Below are 21,229 nucleotides of genomic sequence, written 5' to 3' on the forward strand. Positions count from 1 at the left end.
GACTGCACTCCTGTGATCCACAGAACAGTACAGCCAAACAAGCTTTTGATGGTATACTCTGAAAAGAAAAATCAAGTCGTGCAAATACAAGACATAGCTGGACAATACAAGTAATAAAGCAGATACGTACATATTACAAAAAAAAAAAAAAAAACAATGCAAAGACTATTTCACACTTCAGGCAAACACATGAGAAAAAAAAAGGGGGGGGGGGGGGGGGTGAGTGGACCCAGGTCATGGAATCCTGAGGGACTGTCCCTGATTTGGAGCAATGTCCCTCTGTACCTCATTCCTCCTCATTTGTCCCTCATTTTGGTCTGATCTATATGGATGTATATAAAATGCACTTTTTATCTATCAAAAAGTGTTTCCCAGTGCTAAACCTTTCATCTGATTTCTAAATTGCTGCATTTGTAAATTCCAAAAGCCAATATAAAGGAATAGTAGTGGTAAAAAAATCACTAGTGGTTTTAACCAATCTTGTTTTTTTGTACAATTCTCCTTTAAGGGGGCGTGGCAAGGGGTGTGTCCTATGCCTTCATACTTTTGCTGATAGGTGTCCCTCATTCACATATCAAAAAGTTGGGAGATGTGCTTTCCCGTCTGTGGGGGGGGGGTCTTTTTAAGGGGGTCAAAGCTGGAAAAAAAAAAAAAGTATAAAGATAGCCTTTCCCATAACAAAAATCAACAGGCCAATATACCATGACATTGAGTGGCTGGGCCTTAGAATGCCACCATCAACCATAATAAGCCCAATGCCAGAGGATCCAAAAAAAAGGGAACCTAAACAATAAAACCATATCACTAGTACACCCACTACTCCCATATAGAAAACACAATACAGAAATTGTGACAAAGTCTTACCCCAAGGATCAATCTGCAAAGGCCATTCAATAAATCGGAAACATGCAATGTCTCTAAATCTCATCTCCTAAAAATAGAACCGATCAAATGAGTCATAAGGACCCCAGTAATAAAAGTGGAACATTGTCATTTTTTTTCTCAGTGGATATGCATTAGGGTCCTTTCACACGGGCGGACTCCACTTTGCTCAGCGGGGGATCCATCCGCTGAGCAGGCGGATGACAGGTCCGTCTCTGCTCACTGTGTAGAGACGGACCCGTCAGAGCCCCGCTCTCCTCTATCTTTTTTTCCGATCCGATCGACGGATGGAAGATAGGGTCACCATCCATCTGGATTTCCTTGACAGGATTGGATCGGATAGCAGCGGGTGTCAGCAGACATATATACCGTTCCATTGGAGTAAATGGAGGGTCCAATCAGGTCTGCCTGATGAACTGGCAGGCGGACCTAATCGGAAAGCCTGTGTGAAAGGGGCCTTATAGATGCTTGCTACACTGCCTAATATACAGTTGTCCACTAGAGGCAGAACTCACAGATCTTTCTTAAACTGCTATTCACACAAGTTAATGTATGAAGGTAACATCAATAATTATTTTCCGGTACTCTTAGCAACTCAAAATGTCTACTCACAGCAAGGCTGTACAGTTTCCCTATGAACTATCCTTCCCCCATCATTTACATTTTAGAATTCCATATTAAACATTACAGCTTTACTGAACCTCGTAACACTGTTAAGGAATGCTGTGGACACTTAGGAACTCTTTCTCTCTGAATACATCCAGGCTGCTCATTTACTATAATTAGCTGTGACACCTGCGTCCCCCAGGCACTACTTTATATGACTATGAACAAACCATTGGACTGCAGCTCACCCGGCTAATCCCTTGGTAATGCCTAATATTACTTTTTTTTTTTTCATTGAATGTAAGGTTGTTATAGATTTTATTACATATTATAAGCCTTCTTTTCTGGTCTGCATAGGAATCGTGTTTTTAACCCATCATTGACACCTCCTGGCAGTCCTTTAAGTGGGCTTTAATGCCTGGGAGACGGCATGGTTTCTGTATCATGTGACCTCTGTAATTGGCCCTTACAGCAGTCACATGAACGAAGACCTGTCATGCTGGCTCCCAATCAGAAGGCTTGACTGAGAGATATCGGTCACAGTTCAGTCAATGAGTTAGAAGCACACAACCTCCTGCCTCCATGGAGGTATATATGTGCCAGCTGGGTTTTAAAGCCAAAGACCTAGTGCATTATCCACAGCACTTTATTAAAGGATAAAAGAGTTCAAACTCACAGAAGCAATGAATGTAACAGCACTGTATGCACGCTCCAGGACCAAAAGAACTTCAACACAATGAAATCAATATACAAAAGACACTGTAAACCAGCTGATGCGTTTTGGGGGCTATAACCCCTTCTTCAAAGCAAAACGTTTGCAATGAAGAAGGGGTTATAGCCCCTGAAACACTCCAGCTGGGTTACAATGTACAAGTATGAGCTCTCTTCTATAGGGTATTGCAAGAAGTTGAAACCAACTCAAGTTGGGTCATGTCTTTTTGTTGAATAAAATTTTTTTCTTAGGGATCATTTACACAGGTGGCCTGACGAGGCATAAAAGGAGGCAGTTAAGATGCAATTTTACCATCCCCCCCACCCAACCTAAACACAGAAATGCAGCCTCTCAGGTCTGTACCCACACAACTTTGCTTTTTGGCCATGGTAAATAATTAAACACGGGAAGAAACCAAAGAAACAACAGCATAACCCCATAGTGTAGCATGAAAATAAAATATACGACAATTTATTAAAAAATAGAAATGTCTTCCAAAGGTACGCATGTGTAGGCTTGGCATAAAGGTGATTGGAAGACAGGAAAGTCTGAGGGGTAGCCAGAGAACCACCAACCTTGGCCACTGGCTGGGAATGAAGCATGCTGAAGATGGAAGAAGCCACTGTCACTGCAACTGCAATCGATGTTCAACCCGGGACTGAAGTCTCCGACGTCAATGTAGACACGTGTTGTAGACAGACCACATTTCGAAGACAATTGGCTTCATCAATCCTGTGCTTTAAATACATCTTGGAGGAAGCGGAACTGCAAAGACTCAGATGCAACTCGCAAGGAGTGAGACACACAGCGCAGCTCACTAACGAGGATGGTAAGATGTACCTGTGGAACTACCGGGAGTCTCCCTGAGCAATACAGAAACCACAAAAACTCATCAAGAACACAATATAAACATTGAATCAATAGGAAATAAATATTTACTATTCTGTGTTTAAAGTAGGATTAAATAAAGAATCAATTACAGTTAAAATTGACATTATTAGTAACTGAAATAAAATGTAATTAGAAGGAAAAATCAATCTCTCTCTTTCTCTCTCTCTCTCTTTCTTTCTCTCTCTCTCTCTCTCGCTGCTGGTGTATAACACGACTTTTTAACCTTAAAAACATCCCCCAAAAATCATGGGGTCGTCTTATACATGGAGTATAAAATGTGAACCTTAAGAGAACTCCTGGTTTAGGACTACTTTACACCAAGCTGGCCCAAAACGAACGTCCCTAATCTGTCAGCCCGCTGGAAGTGCAGTAATAATGTAGGTAGCTTTGGCTACCTACAGTATATCTCGCTGAGCCAATCACGACGAGCAATGTATTCTATTAATGAATACAAAGCCTGCTCGGATTGGCTGAGTCAGAGAGGCGGGCTGATGATGTTACAACTTCTGACTCAGCCAATACATACGGTATTACCACACATACAGCGGGCTGTCAGATTAATGGGTGTAAAAAAAATGGCTAGACAAGACCCCATCATGGCTCCACCAGCAAGAAGAAGGAAATATGAAGCAAGTTTCAAGCTGAAAGTTATAAACTTTGCCAAGGAACATAATAACTGTGCTGCTGCGAGACAATATGGAGTGTAGCACCCTGATGTTTATGCACGGTTGCTTCTAAATTTACCTGCCAGGTGTAGTTACCTTGGTTCATTGTTAGAGATCAGTTGAGTTCACCCTAAGTTTGGAATTGCAGCTCTTCTCTCTCCTGTCGCTAGCTGGCCCGGGTACCTGGTGACATTAGATATGGGCAAAACAAGGACAGATTAGGAGTATATGGGGTATCTCAGCCAATGGGCAGGGGTTTTCTTGGATTTATTGGCCAGCTGGGAGAACCTATATACAGTATTTGGGTGGAGTCAGGTCATCAGTGTTCTGTGCCACCTGGATGGCTGTCTGGATGAATGTGTGTTGCATTGCCCGGGCTGCTAGGCAGGAATTTGGGCCTATAACGGGCACATCTGGCTGCTAGGCTGTCTGAGGGCCTATCCAGAAGCAATAGAGCAGAATAGGCTTGGGAATGCGGCTTGCAGTCCAACCAGAGGGGAAGCTGTCGCCACTAAGGGACCAACCACCTTATTACCAGGGACCACAGTGAGTAGCTGAAGCAAGTAACAGAGCAGTATTTTCACCAACCAGGGACGGTGAAGAATTGGGAAACTTCGGCAGGTGTCAAGCCAGGGACCCAGCCAGCGGTGGTGATGCTTGCAGAGCAGCCTTGTGTGCCAAGCCAGGGACCGAGCAGGCCAGTGGGGTAAAGCTTGAGAAGTATCTGGATTGCAAAGCTAGGGACCCAACAGAGAAGTGGGGGTGACGCTTAAGGAAGATACTTAAGTGAAGACTGGAAAAGCTTAAGGGATTTGGTGGCAGTGAATCAGCAAGTCTAGTGAGAGAGACTGGGAGCTCGGTGGGTTGAGAACTTACAAGAAGTGACTGTAGCGAAAGTAAAGGAGTTTGTTACAACTTGTGTTAGGACCTGTTCTAAGACTGTTGTCATAGGAGACAGCGCTCCTGCACATGCAGATGTGGTGTCTTGCTGGATGCCTTTCCCTGCATGGCTGTCTACCTGTCAAAGTCTTTGTGTCTGCTAATTAACATTGCAACTACCTAAGGGTGTCCTGGCCCTAACCCTCCCTTCCACAGTTCTGTTCAAGAGAAATAAGATCTCTTTGCATTCAAGAAGTGTCTGGCGCCCATGAATCTACCTTGCATTACACCCACTATGCCTTACAACCCACTCTATATGGTAGGATGTCAGCAGCTCTTGGCTCTGGAGGTTCTCATTAGACTAAAGGAGGCCCGGGACCTTGCTACAGGAGTAACAGAAAAGATGGTCCGAGACTGGATAGCAAATGAAGATGCATTAAAGCGTATGCCAAGGAGTAAGTGTGCATTAAGTAGGAGGGTAGTCTTATACGGCGAGTATAGCCCAAAACGTATGTTTTAACTGGAAAATTAGGGGGTCGTCTTATGCGCCAGCATATACGGATATACAGTATATATATCTATATATTTATTAAAATGCATTAAAGTGTTACAAATAATTATCAAATTCATTAAAAAAGGTGCTAAAATGGTGATTTGCATACCTCATTAGCCTAAACAACATTATGATAATGATCCAAGACTGGATACCAGGTTGGTATAATTTACATATAAAACAGGATAGAAAGTGCTGGTGAAGAAGCCAAATGGCTCCAAAATGTGTCCCATGTCGGCAACACATGTGTCTACAGTGACAGGGATTCCAAACCCGGGTTGAACACTGATTGTAGTTGCAGTGGCAACAGATTCCTCCATCTACAGCATGCTCCATCCCCAGCCGGTGACCAAGGATTGTGGTTGCCTGGCTGCCCCTTGGACTTACCTGGCTCCCAAGTCACCTTTATGCCATGGCCTACACATGCGTACGTTTGGGAGTGCATTTCTATTTTTCAATAAATTGTCATTTGTTTTATTTTTTATGCTACACTCTGGGGTTGTGCTGTTGCTTCTTTCCAGTGGTTGGAATGTGAGCACCCTCTCTAGTCTTCTAGCTGCAGCTTCTAGTTTTAACTATGTTTTTCACTCTGAGCTATCCTACACAAACCTGGTAATACTGTCGACATCATTAGTATTGCCATTTATCAATCCATTTCCACAATATTCATCCCTTATTTTTCATTTGGTACTTTTCAGTTTTTTTTACCAATTTTGAGCCAGGTTTCTCAGACCACTCCTGGGCGCTGTAGTTTGTTTGGGCTTGACAAGCTCATTCCTTCAAAAATTAAACAGCATACTGGATTCGGCAGGTGGTACCTCCACCAAACGCAACCCATTCAAGTGAATGCAATATATGCAGTTGCGCTTGTGGTGGGTCAGTATTTTGAGCGATAAATCAGGTGGTGAGGAATCCTCCTCACTGGCTGTCAAATACCCTTTGAAAATCAATCCACAGTTGACCACTCTTCAGAGGAACGACAGTCTAGCCCCGTAGGCAGACGCAAGTCCCTCCCCCTGTTCTTTAACTGGAACTATGCTGTTACAATAGATTTGAAATTGCACTGAAAGTGCACTTGGAAGTGCAGTTGCTGTAAATCTACAGGGTAGATCTGAAATGAGGGGAAGCTCTGCTGATTTTATTATCCAATCATGTGCAAGCTAAAATGCTGTTTTTTATTTTCCTTGCATGTCCCCCTCGGATCTACAGCGACTGTCCTTCCAAGTGCACTTTCAGTGCAATTTCAAGTGCACATTGCACTTGTAGTGCAAAGTGGATTTGCCTTTACATACTGTAGTTAGTCTGGCTGAAAAAAGACACACGTCCATCGAGTTCATCCAATAAGACGGGAGTAGTTTAAGAAGTTGGTGGATGATAAACTTCTTCACTATTGCACTGGAAGTGTTTATGGGACTTTAATTTATTTATTCATCTATAGTGGACATTTATTTTTTATAGTGAGTTAAGACATTTGATTTATTTGTGTTTGATTATATGTTTAGCGCTACACTTTTTATTCTGTTTTTAATTTCTTCCATATTTTGTATAGTAAACCTCAAGGCCCGTACACACGATACGAAAATCGGATGGAAAACTTCGTACAACGAGGTGTCTGCCAATTTTCGGATCGTTAGTACGGCGCTTTTCGACAGCCGATTTCACTTTTTCATCATACAAAAGCTGGAAGACTATAACATTTTTGGCGGATGTGAACTCAACATCCAATTTCCTTTTTTATTAGCACGGTTTTTCATACTAAAAAAATTGTAAGAGCAAGACTACGCATGCTCAGAAACAAAAGAATACATACAAAATTATTTAACACATTACGTCACTTCTGACGTTGTATTCTGTCGTATGAAAATTTTCGTATTGTGAGTAACCTTTTCACCTTCGACATGAGACCAGCATGCAACAAAAAACGCACGTTCGGTCATCCGAAAATCTGATCATGTGTACAAGGCTTTAGTGTTAGCAGTAGATTTGTAAATTTGTATATGGAATATACCAGATAATTATGATACTCAAGAGCTGTGTGTGTAGTCTCTCGCTGATTGGTTACCTTGGGCTCACCTACAGCCATGTGTATGAACGAACCTAAGAGCAGCAGTAATTTGTGTCTTTTATATCTGTCTAGAGTTCATCTTTAAAGGGGTTGTAAACCCTTGTGTTTTTTTCATCTTACTGCGACCTATGCAGTAAGATGAAAAAATACCTGGCAGTGACCGGCCCCCCAGCCCCCCCTGTTTTACTTACCTGAGCCCTGAAACGTCATTTGGCGGGGACACGCTCTTCCTCTGCCCAGGGTTCTTGGCTCTTGATTGATAGATTGATAGCAGTACAATGACGCGGGCGCCAGGGGGCGGGGCCGAGTCATACATTCGGCGGCTATGGACGCCGAATGCTGGACTCGGGAGCTTGCCCACAAAGTAACCCCCCGGGAGAGCGCTTCTCCTAGGGAGTTATCTGAAGTGGGGAGGAGCCGCGAGAGCCACAGAGGGACCCCAGAAGACGAGGTTCGGGGCCACTCTGTGCAAAACGAGCTGCACAGTGGAGGTAAGTATGACATGTTTGTTATTTTTTTTTTAAATAAACAAACCTTTACAATCACTTTAAGCTGTTCAGGGCAAGTTATCTATTAACTTTTGCTATTTTTCAAACGTATTTCTGTCTCTTTCCTTTTGCAAGCCGCGGTCTCCTATCTCTAGTGTTATGGAAGATCCTCCCCAACACAAGGAGCCCCGGGGACAGCAACAATGTTCCCAAGTAGAGAAATAAACACAAGGAGAGAAACATTAGCGAGTGTGAAATGTGAGCACGATTAATGCGGAGGACAGGAGCCAGCACTCAAGATAACAGGTCTCATGTATCATCTCTGTTTCATTATCAAGCTGCACTCTGCAGGGGATTTCATTTACATTTGCCTGAAGAGCAATTGTACTTCATTTGGCAGCAAAACCCTGTTCTTAGCACCAAAACCATCTTATTTCTTTCCCAGATCTCACATTAACTGTTTCTCTGTGACAGGCTCTTGCATGAAGGAGCACGTACTTCAAATCATTGAGGAGAATCCAAAAAAAGTTTTTTGTTTTTTTTACCTTATTGATGGATTCGACTATCCTTCTTCCTGGGCTACTGCCAGAAGGGATGGTAACATTGGGAATATTGTATCCATTAAAGCTGACAGTAGCCATAGTGCACTTACAACAAAAAACAAATACGTTTTGTCTGAGATATATTGTTTTATGTGTACCAATATCCACATTTTCAGGACAAGCTTTCAGGGTGTACCCCCTTCTTCAAGGTCCAAGTAGTACTAACATACTTGCCAACTGTCCCGGATTTGCTGGGACAGTCCCGCTTTCTAGTAAGCTGTCCTGCCATATTCATATCCCAGACTGCATCCCGGAAATCAGAGCTGCAAGGAAAGCTTACTGCCCTTTCTGTCATTACTGCCTCTATGTCTGCACATCATTGGGGTGTTCCAGCCATTGCTGGCCCCGTGTCTGCACATTGGGACTGGAATCTCATCCCTCTGCCTTGCTCCCTCCCAGCGGTTTTAGGTGCTTTTGCGCAGGACTGCCGGAACATCCCCAAGGTGGAGTCTTCTCCTTGCTGGCTACTGCTGTTTGAGAGGACAGGATGGGAATGCGCCCTGCCTCGGAGACTGTGCCCGCCTGGAAGAGGGTGGGGGGAGCTGAGTAGAGGGAGCAAGTGTTTGCGGAATAGAGCTCAGCTGGAGGAACATACAGTGGCAGCTGGTGCTTCAAATTTTTTGGGGGTGCGCAAACAAACTGAAAAATATTGAAAACCTACCCCCATCAATTGCAGCCTCACTGTGTCCCTCAAATGCAGTCATTGTGCCCATCAAATGCAGCCACTGTGCCCCATCAAATGCAGCCACTGTGCCATCAAATACAGCCATTGTGCCCATCAAATGCAGCCACTTGTGCCCATCATATGCAGCCACTTGTTCCCCATCAAATGCAGCCACTGTGCCATCAATTGCAGCCATTGTGCCCATCAAATGCAGCCACTTGTGCCCATCATATGCAGCCACTGTGCCCATCAAATGCAGCCACCGTGCCATCAAATGCAGTCATTGTGCCCATCAAATGCAGCCACTGTGCCCATCAAATGCAGCCACCGTGCCATCAAATGCAGTCATCGTGCCCATCAAATGCAGCCACTGTGCCCCATCAAATGCAGCTACTGTGCCATCAAATACAGCCAGTGTGCCCATCAAATGCAGCCACTGTGCCCCATCAAATGCAGCCACTTTTGCCCATCATATGCAGCCACTTGTGCCCCATCAAATGCAGCCACTGTGCCATCAATTGAAGCCATTGTGCCCATCAAATGCAGCCACTTGTGCCCCAGCATATGCAGCCACTTGTGCCCCATCATATGCAGCCACTTGTGCCCCATCATATGCAGCCACTTGTGCCCCATCATATGCAGCCACTTGTGCCCATCATATACAGCCACTTGTGCCCATCATATGCAGCCACTTATGCCCATCATATGCAGCCACTTGTGCCCCATCATATGCAGCCACTTGTACCCATCATATGCAGCCACTTGTACCCATCATATGCAGCCACTGTGACCCCCGCCCGCCCGCTGTCTGCCCGGCACTTACCCCATCTTAGTGGCGGGTCAGGCAGCGGGTGACGGCGGCAAGCTGTGTGGGACATGCAGCGGGTGCTCCATGCTTCTCTGAGTCTCTTCTTCCATTCCGCTAGGTGTCCAATAAGATCGCCCCTACCTTCAGCCAATCAGGTGACAAGTATTAGACCTGCACTTCCTGATTGGCGGAGAGGCGGTTCAGTGTTAGAAAAGCAAATACTAATTTGCATTTCTAACACACCTGGGTGGGCTCTGAATGCAATACTCTGCGCTCCGAGTCCACCTTTTTTGAAGCCTATTAGAGCCTATGGCTCTAATCAGGTGCTTAAAAAACCCAGCCGCCGTAATTTAGGCGCCCGGTGTCCAAAAAGGAGCCGGACGCCTGAATAGAGGGTGGCAGCACGGCCACGGATAGATTGACATGAATCTATCCATTAGTCATATAGGGGGGTGGCGTGACAGAGGGGGCAGCACCCGTGCACCCTTAATAAACGCACCGCTACTGGGTACATATCATCATAGCAGGCAGAAGATGGTACCCAAAAGGGCTCAGTTTGCTGTATGTAGTCCCCTATGACTTTAACCACTTGCCGACCAGCTGCCGACATTTTACTGCGGCAGGTCGGCACGATCCCGCGAACCGTCGTAGCTATACGTCGGCTCGCCGGATCGGGATAGCAGGCGCGCACGCGCTGGCTGCACAGTGGGGGTCCCGATGCTCGTGGCCGGCGCTCACGATGACCGCCGGCCATGAGTGATCGCGAGCATGAGGGACAGAACACGGAAGTGTGTGTGTAAACACAAAAATCCCTGTTCTGTTCTGAGAGGAGTGACATATCGTGTGTTCCTATTAGCTAAGAACCACGATCCCTCACTTCCTCTAGTCAGTCCCCTCCCCCTTCAGTTAGAATCACCTCCCAGGGAACACAGTTAACCCCTTGATCGCCCCCTAGTGTTAACCCCTTCCTTGCATTTTTATAGCACTGATCGCTGTATAAATGCCAATGGTCCCAAAATGGTGTAAAAAATGTCCGATGTGTGTACGCCACAATGTCGCAGTCACGATAAAAATTGCAGATCGCCACCATTATTCGTAAAATAAATAATAATAAGAAAAATGCTATAAATCTATCCCCTATTTTGTAGACGCTATAACTTTTGCGCAAACCAATCAATATTAAAAGTAATCCAATCAAAAAAGTATACCAATCAAAAGTATAAAATATTGTGTTTTTTCAAAATTGTCGCTTTTTTTTTTGTTTATAGTGCAAAAAATAAAAACCGCAGAAGTGATCAAATACCACCAAAAGAAAGCTCTATTTGTGGGAAAAAAGGACATCAATTTTGTTTGGGTGCAACATCATACGACTGCGCAATTGTCAGGTAAAGCAACGCAGTGCCAAATCACAAAAAATGGCCCTGTCATTCAGCAGCCAAATCTTTCGGGGCTGAAGTGGTTAAAAACACTTTGTCTCATTATCTCAATAAACACAGTCTGCGCTGGTATAATGGATGTTAATTGAAAATGGATAAAAACACTATGGCTAAAGTTCATCTGTTCACAATAAGTTCAGTATATTATTGTGGTATAGCAAGAAAGGCTGTCTGAGACACTTTGAAAAACTGGCAGCTATGGTTATCATTAGTGATGGGTCACTGACTTCCCAGCCCCTACATACTGCTCACTGACCTACCCCGCCACTACATACTACTCTGTAAGAGAACTGCTGTGACATGCGCATACTATTAGTAACATAATTGTGCACAGGCAAACTAACATATGCATATGCGCATGTGCGGAAGAATGCACGCACTCGCGGGAGCATGTCCACAGTCCTCATTGGTGCCAGACGGCCTATTAACCCCTTCCCGACCAGCCGCTGCAGTTACACTGCGGCAGGTTGGCATCCCTGGGCAAAACGACGTTACCTTACGTCGCTTCGCCTTTTGGCCACTAGGGGGCGCGTAATTTTTATAGCACTGATCGCTGTATAATTGTCAATGGTCCCAAAAAATTTATCAAAAGTGTCCGATCTGTCCGCCATAATGTCGCAGTCCCGATAAAATTCGCAGATCACCGCCATTACTAGTAAAAAAAAAAAAAAAAATGACATAAATCTATCCCCTATTTTATAGATGCTATAACTTTTGCACAAACCAATCAATATACGCCTATTGCGATTTTTATTACCAAAAATATGTAGAATTCATATCGGCCTAAACTGAGAAAAAAAATTGTTTTTTTTTTTCTTTACATTTGGGATATTTACTATAGCAAAAAGTAAAAGATATTGTGTTTTTTCAAAATTGTCGGTCTTCTTTTGTTTATAACACAAAAAATAAAAACCGCAGAGGTGATCAAATACCACCAAAAGAAAGCTCTATGTGTGGGAAAAAAAGGACATCAATTTAGTTTGGGTACAGCATCGTGCAACCGTGCAATTGTCAGTTACAGCGACGCAGTGCCGTATCAAAAAAAATGACCTGGTCATTGAGCAGCCAAGTCTTCCGGGGCTGAAGTGGTTATTAAAGGGTGCTCTGCTCAATACTGACTGGTCTTCAGCTGTTTCCTTGTGCCCTGCTTGAATCCTGCTTCATATCCGTTGCTGGTCTGGCTTACCACTGACCTGACCTTGGATTTTGTTTATGCTCTTGATTATCGGGTCCTGACTCTGGCTTACTCCTGACCTTGCTCCTGTCTAATGGCCTGGTACCCCGCTGCCCACTCGCTGCTGACTCCGGCTATCCTGCTGACCACACTTCTGTCTCCTGTTTGGCTCCACGCTACCTTTAAGTGCCTGTGCTGGCTGCCCCTCATTCCAGCTTCAGTGGACACAGTATGCTCCCGTCTCCAGACTATGGGAAACCCCGGCAAGCCACGTATCCTGAACCTGCAAGTCTGGTGGAATACCCCTTTAACCTCGGCTAATCTACCCAGCATCATCGCAGTTCCTGACCCGATGTTCTGCCTGAATCACCGAGTCTACAACTCCTACCACAAGCTCTGCAATCAGCACCTACAGGCACTCATGTTCCTCCTGTCACTTGGCACCATCTGTTCCACTCTCAGTGGGGCCTGGGCTGGAGATACAAGAGAGGCCGACCTTGCCATTTCAGTCTCCTACCAGGTACGTGACATACTCACTGATCTACCCTGCCACTACATACTGCTTACTAACCGCCCTGCCACCCTGCCACTACATACTGCTCCCTGACTGCCCTGCTACTACATGACTATGGTATGGCCTATACCAAACCTATCTTAATACTTATAAATACCTAATACCGTACTTAACCTCTAAAATAACCAGACCACCCATTTAGAGTAAATTGGCCACACTTGGCCACTTTATTAAACATTTTTTAACCATAACTTTTCTTAGGTAAAAAACACCATATACTATCAGAAACATTTTAAACCATTGTCAGGGATCCCTGGAGGCACCGACCACATATCACCGTATCAGCGTATCTAAACACGGCCATCCGTCGCGGCCGCTCCGACTCAAACGACATTACTCAAACTTACCCGCTAATACCCATCTCCCAATGGCAGCTAAACCTTAGTTAACTGGCATCAACAAAGGATACCATACCGATAATGGTTCCCACTTTCATCATTTTATTCTTAATTTCCAATGCCTCCAAGGATCCCCAACCGCCATACCACACCAGTGGGCGCCCCACACAACGCAGAGCCCGCTGTACCCCATCCTCCAAGCCCAGACTCCACAAATCAATGCCTACCGCATTAAGGTGGACTCCATCTCCCCTTAGGTACATGTAAGTCTCCACCTCCAGTTCCCGATGTTGAACCACTAAACCTCCATTGCGTACTATAAATTGACCCACCTCCTTATTCACTTTGATCCGTGTTTTGTTGAGTTTTTCTATAGATCTAGCAAACCGCCAGGACGTACGGCCCACAATGTCTGACCACACCACCATAGTCTGGGGAAAATCAGTACGGATCCTAAGGACATCAAACTTTATATCTCTAATAAGGTGATGCATGGATCTAACCCCCAAATCATTGCCCCTAACATGTAGTACTAACACATCCGGTGCGCGATGCAAACGGGCGTACTTGTAGATTTCCGGTATCACGCTGCTCCACAGCATGCCAGGAACTCTGATCCACTGCACCATAGCGACCTCTCTCGGCACTCCCAACTGGCGACCATTTGGGCGTACATCCACCCTTCGAGCCCCCCAAAAAACAAATGAATGTCCCATAATCCATACGAGACCAACACCGGCATCTGAAATAAAAAATTATGTAGCATGTAGAAACAAATAAACAACAAACCCCCAAACTTATACACAACAGAAAATGACTAACCCAGTTCATCTAAACCAAGTGAGGGCGTATATAAAGTTTAAACCACTCCGATTCCCACCGCCCTATACGCTTAATGACTGAACTATCCAAACCCCACCTGGCTGCTTCCGTGGCAGCCCCAATGCGGAAGGAGTGAGAAGCGTAAATGGAAGGATCATGACCTGCCGATAATAAACAACGATGAAAAACGGAAATGAACTAATACTGGGATAACGAAGATCCATCCCGATGAACCAAAAGGGAACCCTCGCTCGCTGGGCGGCAACCCAAGAACTGCCGCATAGCAGAACGCCCCACCAGGGATAGGATACACATGCACATACTTACCCTTACCCGCCCGATCTGTTTTAGACCTGCGAAGAAAGAGAGCTGCAGATGCAGAACCACAGTGAACATCCCCAAACTGAAGTCCCCCATGCGCAGGCCTAGAAGGACTAACCAGCCCCCCTAACCTAAACACCCCATAAAAAGCCAGAACAAATGCAACTTTGAACAACACAGCTTCATAATCAACACAGCTTCAAAAGTACACACTTTACTTACCTTCCCTAGCAGCTGCTCCAGTATGGACAAAGTGACCAGGCGCCTGCTGTCTCTACTTTTTGCCCCTCTCCTGTACCCCTTCAAGGCTTGCCAGACCATAAACTCTCTTGTGGCATCCCCTTCCCCTGTCATTTTAAACCAGAACGCCAACCCCGCCATTTTGTGATCCATAGCTGAGGCTGACACCCCTCGTTCAAAATTCAACCCAATGAAGTACAATAAGGGTGTCACTCTTCCTACTCCAACTCCACTGTCCACCCGTCCCAGCAACCCACACCATTCCCGCCAAACGTTAGCGTATGCTGCCCATGTACTCGCACAAACCGACTTCCTGATCAAATCCACGATGATTCCAACGGTATTTGCCACAACTCCGGAGGACAGGGATTCCCGTGCTGCTCTGCTGCAGGTGCCACCGCCTGGAATCTGTCCCACTGAAACCGAGACAAAGCATCAGCAACAGTGTTAGATGTGCCAGGAATATGCACGGCGCACAGAAAAACATTAAACTGCAAACAACGCAACACCAGGTGCCGCAACAAACACACCTCTGGCATTGAAGAGGCAGACCCTTGATTAATGACCTGAACTACCCCCATGTTATCGCAGTGCAATCTTATTTTCCGATTCCGGAAAACCTTCCCCCAAATTTCCACTGCCACGATAACTGGAAATAGCTCTAACAAGACCAAATTTCTGGGGAAACCTGCCTTACGCCACTCCTCCGGCCACCGCTCAGCACACCACCGCCCCCCCAGGAAATCCCAGAAACCAGACGACCCAGCCGCGTCGGTATAGAATTCCAGGTCGAAATTACTAACTGGGCCCTCCATCCACAACGCCCTGCCGTTATAGGAATCCAGGAAGGCATGCCAAACGCACAGGTCCTCCCTGTGCTCCTGCCTCAGCGTGATGTAATGTATCAGAGATGAGACACCTGCCGTCTCCGCAGGCAAGCGGTGACAAAACACACGCCCCATGGGCAAAATCCTGCAAGCAAAATTCAGCTTCCTCAACAGCGATTGCAACTGGCGCAGCTGAATCTTGCGCTTACCCACCACACATCGAATCTCAGCCTGGAGGACCAGCAGTTTGTCCTCCGGTAATCGGCATTCCATGGCCCGGAATCAATCACAATACCTAGGAAACTGAGTTCAGTGACTGGACCCACCGTTTTATCCGGAGCCAATGGTATTCCAAAACACGCCGAAATGTGCTGAAGGGCAGCCAGCAAATTCCCGCACACCTTAGACGAAGGAGGGCCGACACACAAAAAATCGTCGAGATGAATGATGGAATTAATTCCCGACACATCGCGTACAACCCATTACACAAATGAACTGAACGTCTCAAACAGTGAGCATGAGATAGAACAGCCCATTGGCAGGCACCGTTCAACATAATATTCCTCCTCCCATTAGCAGCCCAAAAGGTAAAAATTGTCAGGGTGAACCAGAAGTAACCGAAAAGCCACCTCAACGTCAGTCTTCGCCATGAGGGCCCCCCGGCCATAGCGCCGAACCCAATTAACCGCCACATCAAATGATGTATATGACACCGAGCATGCGTCAGGATCAATGGCGTCATTGACAGACCCCCCCCTTTGGAAAAGACAAGTGATGAATCAACCTGAATTTACCCAGCTCCTTCTTGGGTACCACCCCCAAGGGAGAAACCACCAGGTCTGCCCTAGGGAGGGATGGAAAAGGGCCGCTCATCCGACCCAACGCCACCTCTTTTGCTATCTTCTCGGATACTACCCCAGGATGTTCAAAAGCCGACCGCAAATTCCTGGCTTCAGGAGGAATATTTTTCAACGCACATGGAATACGAAAACCCTCGGAAAAACCCGACTCCAACAACCGGGTAGCCGCCTGATCTGGATATCTATTTAGAAAGGGACGCATCTTTTCCACCCTCACCGGAGTCCTCCCTCTTTCCTGAAGAATCCCCAAGCTTGCCTTTTCCTCTTTTGAAACATCGGGATAACATGTGCCTGCCCCCACAGCCTGAACATTCATGCTTGAAACGACAACCGCTTCCATACCTACAGGCCCCCTCATTAAATTGCCAACACACCACTTTAACTTTTGGGGCCGGCTGTCCCGGGGCATCTGCACCTCCGACCCTGCCTGGAAATAACGTAGAAGCAGGCCCAGGCACAGACATCAGCTTCATCCACAAGCTGATGTCTTTATGGTCCCAGCATATGGAGGGGCGAACCGCCTTCCTCTGACGAAATTGCTCATCATATCGGAGCCAAGCCTGACCCCCATACACCCTTTGAGCTTCGCCAATTGCGTCTAAGTAACAAAAAAGTGCAGAGCAGCACTCTGGTTGTTTTTCTCCAATCACACTTGCTAAAATAGCAAACGCTTGGAGCCAATTGGCAAAGGATCGTGGAATAAGGCGATACCTACGCTTTTCTTCTTCATCCTTCTTGGACTCGTCCGGCTTAACCCTGTCTAAATTAAATTTTTCAAGCGGCAGTAAGGAAAAAATCTCCACGTACTCACCTTTCCAGATTTTTTCCCGCACCACTGTCTTGAGATGGGCCCCCAAAGGACCTTTCGAAGCAAACATACACTTCACACTTGGCTGTGTCCGCCAAACGTACCGTGCCAACTGCTTTACCTGATTCCTTACTCGTCGCAGGCTTGTCAACACTCACTGACCCCTCCTGCACCCCACCCTTTTCTCCCTCCACAGTAGACAACCCCTCGCCTGTCCCCGGAACTGGAACCCCCGCCACCGGCGGAGCTGTCCCCACCAGGCTGGGCACCCACCCCTGCACAGGAAAGAGGCAACTGAAACCCCATCAAAAAGTTGAACCAGCGAGCGCAAACCCGACAGGAGAGTTTGTAAATCGGACCCCGCTCCTAACGCTGCAGCCCCTTGGGTTGCTGCCTGAGGAGGGGATGCGCTTGCCAAAACCGTCGGGGATGCACCCTCTCCCCCGCTGCCCCCCGCCCCCAATCCCAATAAACCACCCAAGACCACCTGCAAGGGAGACAGAGTGTTAAGATTGGACTCACCAGGCTGCACAGGAAGGGGTTCCACAGCCACGCGTCCGGTCTCCACCCCTGCTACCCGAACCGGCCTTTCGTCCTTGGAGCTAGACAACTCCCCCTCTGACCGGGAGAAAGTCGCATCCGGTTGGCCCGCTGTATCCGGGATCGTAACCGCTGAGGCCACAGGCACGGGTCTGGAAGTGTTGGTCCTGGCCCCCGCACTGCACCTCGCTCCCGCGCTTCCAGCGCTTCTCCTGCTGGGGCCTGTGCCAAGGCGGATGATGAGGGTACACGACTAGCTCCGCCCCCCGACCTAAGGGACTGACCATCTTGGATGTTGGACAGGGGGACACTGGTCGCTCACACCGACTGACCGGTCCCTGCATGGCGACCTCTCCCATGCTGGGCCAACTCCCTAGAAGGGGCCACATTAGGTGAGCTGGCCGTGTGCTCCTGTCTCCCATGGCGGGCTGGCGGGACCAGCGGAGATACCCCCCGGCCAGATGAGCTCCGCCGGCGTCGGGGATTCCTCCCGGTGCTCCGGAGTGGATGGTGGAGCCGATGCTCCCGGAGGGTCCACCATGGGTGGGCTCCCTAATTGTCACAAAGCTCGGGGGGAGGAGGGGGGTGAAAATCGTTCCGGAGGCCTGGACCTCAGAGCGCGCCGTGCCCCAGATGTACCTTCCACCGGTAAATCCTCCTCGGTAATCACCTCAATCTGTCTGTGGAGCCATTCAGGGCCGTGAGAAGCAGCTGCGGCCCTCAGTTGAAGAAGAAATTCCTCCATGCTTGCTATGCTGAAGGGAGAGAGACACAAGCTGCAGCTGCTTCCTCATCCAGTGGTAAGAGACTGAGCAAAGGCCCTTAGCTCCTCCTACCCCCTCCGGGAACACAAAACCTAACCACCCCCCTTTCCTATAGTCTATCCCCTCCCATTCTATTAACCCCTATCCTTGCCAGTTTTCCTCGGCTCCCATGTCATGTCAGCCCTGCATTAAGCCTGCGTCCCACTCCGGGCTTCTCTTACTGTGTGCTGCTATTGCATACCTAGTGATGCCTGGAATGTTGTGGAGGCCTCTCTTGTATCTCCTGCCCAACACTCCTAAAAAAGGAGGCAGAGAGTGTGAGGGCACGGAGTGGCACGAGTGCCAGAGTAGCTGGCTGGTGGATTCCGCACTTAGGTGGATGAAGCTGGGGGTTGCAGTCTGATTAACAGGATACTGAAGCAGCTTGGCAACAGAGCAGGAGATGGTTGCAGAGCCGATATGCAGGCAGCTACCTGCAGTAGCTGGGTAACAAGGGGCCGAGTCAGTAGGCAGAGCAAGTCCAGGAAGCAGTCCAAGGTCGATAACAGCCGGGCAGCGCAGTACAGAATCAGCAGGCAAAGTCCAGTAAACAGGCCGAGGCCAGAGAGATCAGATGGACAAGGTTAATGCAGGAGCAAAGGCAAAGTCCAGGAGAAAGCTGGTTCATACACAGGTAAGCAGGTTCAATGGATGGATCAGGTCAATGGGAATACAGGTACAAGCTGAAGACCATTCAGCAACTGCTCATGTGACATGCTAATTTAAATAGGCAACTGGGCACCAAGTACGCACGCTAATATGTATGCACATGAGCGAGTGTACGTGTGCGAGTGCATGCACGAATCTGAGCACAATGAACTGGAATAGTAAATCTATTAGCATGTGAGTAATGCGCACGTGCATGAATATGAGCATAAGCCCACACTGGTTTTCTGGTGCTGGGAATCAGGTTTACCTTACAACTGCCCTGCTGCTACATACTGCATACTAACTGCCATGTCGCTACATGCTGACTGCCCCGCTGCTACATACAATACACTCCATAGCTCTGCAGTGCCATTTCTTACTGCCGTGCCCTGTACTTTTCTTTGATTACTTTTGTATTTTTTTGAGCCCCATAACTATAGCTTTCTTATATATGCTTAAAGTGGTTCTAAAGCCACAGCATTTTTTACCTGAACCACTTAAGGAACGGGCCTATTTTTCAAACTTGTTGTTTACAAGTTAAAATATTTTTTTTGCTAGAAAATGACTTAGAACTCCCAAACATTTTATATATATATATATATATATATATATATATATATATATATATATATTTTTTTTTTTTTCTAACACCCTAGAGAAAAAAATGGTGGTCGTTGCAATATTTTTTGGCACACCAGATTTGCACAGCGGTCTTACAAGCGCACTTTTAAAAAAAAAAAAACACTTATTTTGAATTAGAAAATAAGACAACAGTAAAGTTAGCCCAATTTTTTTTTAATATTGAAAGAAGATGTTAAGCCGAGTAAATTGATACCCAACATGTCATGCTTCAAAGTTGTGCCCGTTTGCGGAAAGGCGACAAACTTTTACCCTTTAAAATCTCCATATGCGACATTTAAAAAATTCTCCAGGTTTCATGTTTTAAGTTACAGAGGAGGTCTAGGGATAGAACTAGTGCTCTTGCTCTAACAATTGCAGCAATACCTCACATGTGTAGTTTGAACAACGTTTCAATATGCGGGCGCTACTCATGTAGCGGGGCTCGTTTAAAAATATATTTTTTTCTTTTTTTATTTTACTTTTTATTTTTACACTGTTCTTTTAAAAAAAAAATTGTGTCACTTTTATTCCTATTACAAGGAATGTAAACATCCCTTGTAATAGAAAAAAAGCATGACAGGACCTCTTAAATATGAGATCTGGGATCAAAAAGACCTCAGATCTCATATTTACACTAAAATGCAATAAAACAAAATAAAAGACGTTTGAAAAAAAAAAATCCTTTTAAGAGCTACGGGCAGAAGTAACGTTTTGACGTCGCTTCTGCCCTGCAATGGTATGGAGACGGGTGGAGGCCATCTTCCCCTCACTCAGCTCCAGAAGGGAGCGGACGCGATCGTGGCGGAGGGCACTGGTGTGCGGCAGGAGGGGGGGGGCCCTCTCCCCTCGCCAATAAAAGTGATTTTGCGGCGAATCTGCCACAGAGACCACTTTTATCTGAAAGCAGACCTCCCGCTAAAGAAGAGGATACCGGGTTTATGGCAGCTAGCTTCTGCCATAACAACAATATTCCTCTTCAAAGAGCCAATGTATAACGACAGCGGGAGGTCCGTAAGTGGTTAATGCATTTCATGCAATAAGGTATATCATCTCTGTAACCTATACACCTTGCAAGAGAGCTTGCTCTTTTGAAAACCATCAGACTTTCTGGTCAGATCGCCAGATGAAAATAAAGGAAAGAAAGCCTAAAAAAGAAAACTAATGCAGCGACCACGTCTAAGAATTGGTCAGCTGCAATAAATTAAATGTTTGCTTTTGGGTTTAATACCCCTTTAACCACTTACAGACAGGACGATTAATGACCAGGCCATTTTTTTCGATACGGCACTGCGTTGCTTTAACTGACAATTGCGCAGTCATGTGATGCTGTACCCAAACAAAATTAACGTCCTTTTTTTCCCACAAATAGAAGTTTCTTTTGGTGGTATTTGATCACCTCTGC

At 46.4% G+C, this 21,229-nt stretch overlaps 1 long non-coding RNA gene across 1 annotated transcript; it reads right to left on the minus strand.

The window, feature by feature from the left end:
• Positions 1-2,644: 2,644 nt before the first annotated feature.
• LOC141141611 (uncharacterized) lies at positions 2,645-18,559 on the minus strand. Its single transcript, XR_012244162.1, has 3 exons — positions 17,738-18,559; positions 13,905-14,079; positions 2,645-3,063 (listed from the first exon to the last, which is right to left on the minus strand). It is a non-coding gene; the product is annotated as an uncharacterized lncRNA (long non-coding RNA).
• Between the last annotated feature and the right edge of the window lie 2,670 nt (positions 18,560-21,229).

This window comes from Aquarana catesbeiana, linkage group LG04 (genome assembly GCF_042186555.1).
Source record: "Aquarana catesbeiana isolate 2022-GZ linkage group LG04, ASM4218655v1, whole genome shotgun sequence".
Taxonomy (NCBI): domain Eukaryota; kingdom Metazoa; phylum Chordata; class Amphibia; order Anura; family Ranidae; genus Aquarana; species Aquarana catesbeiana.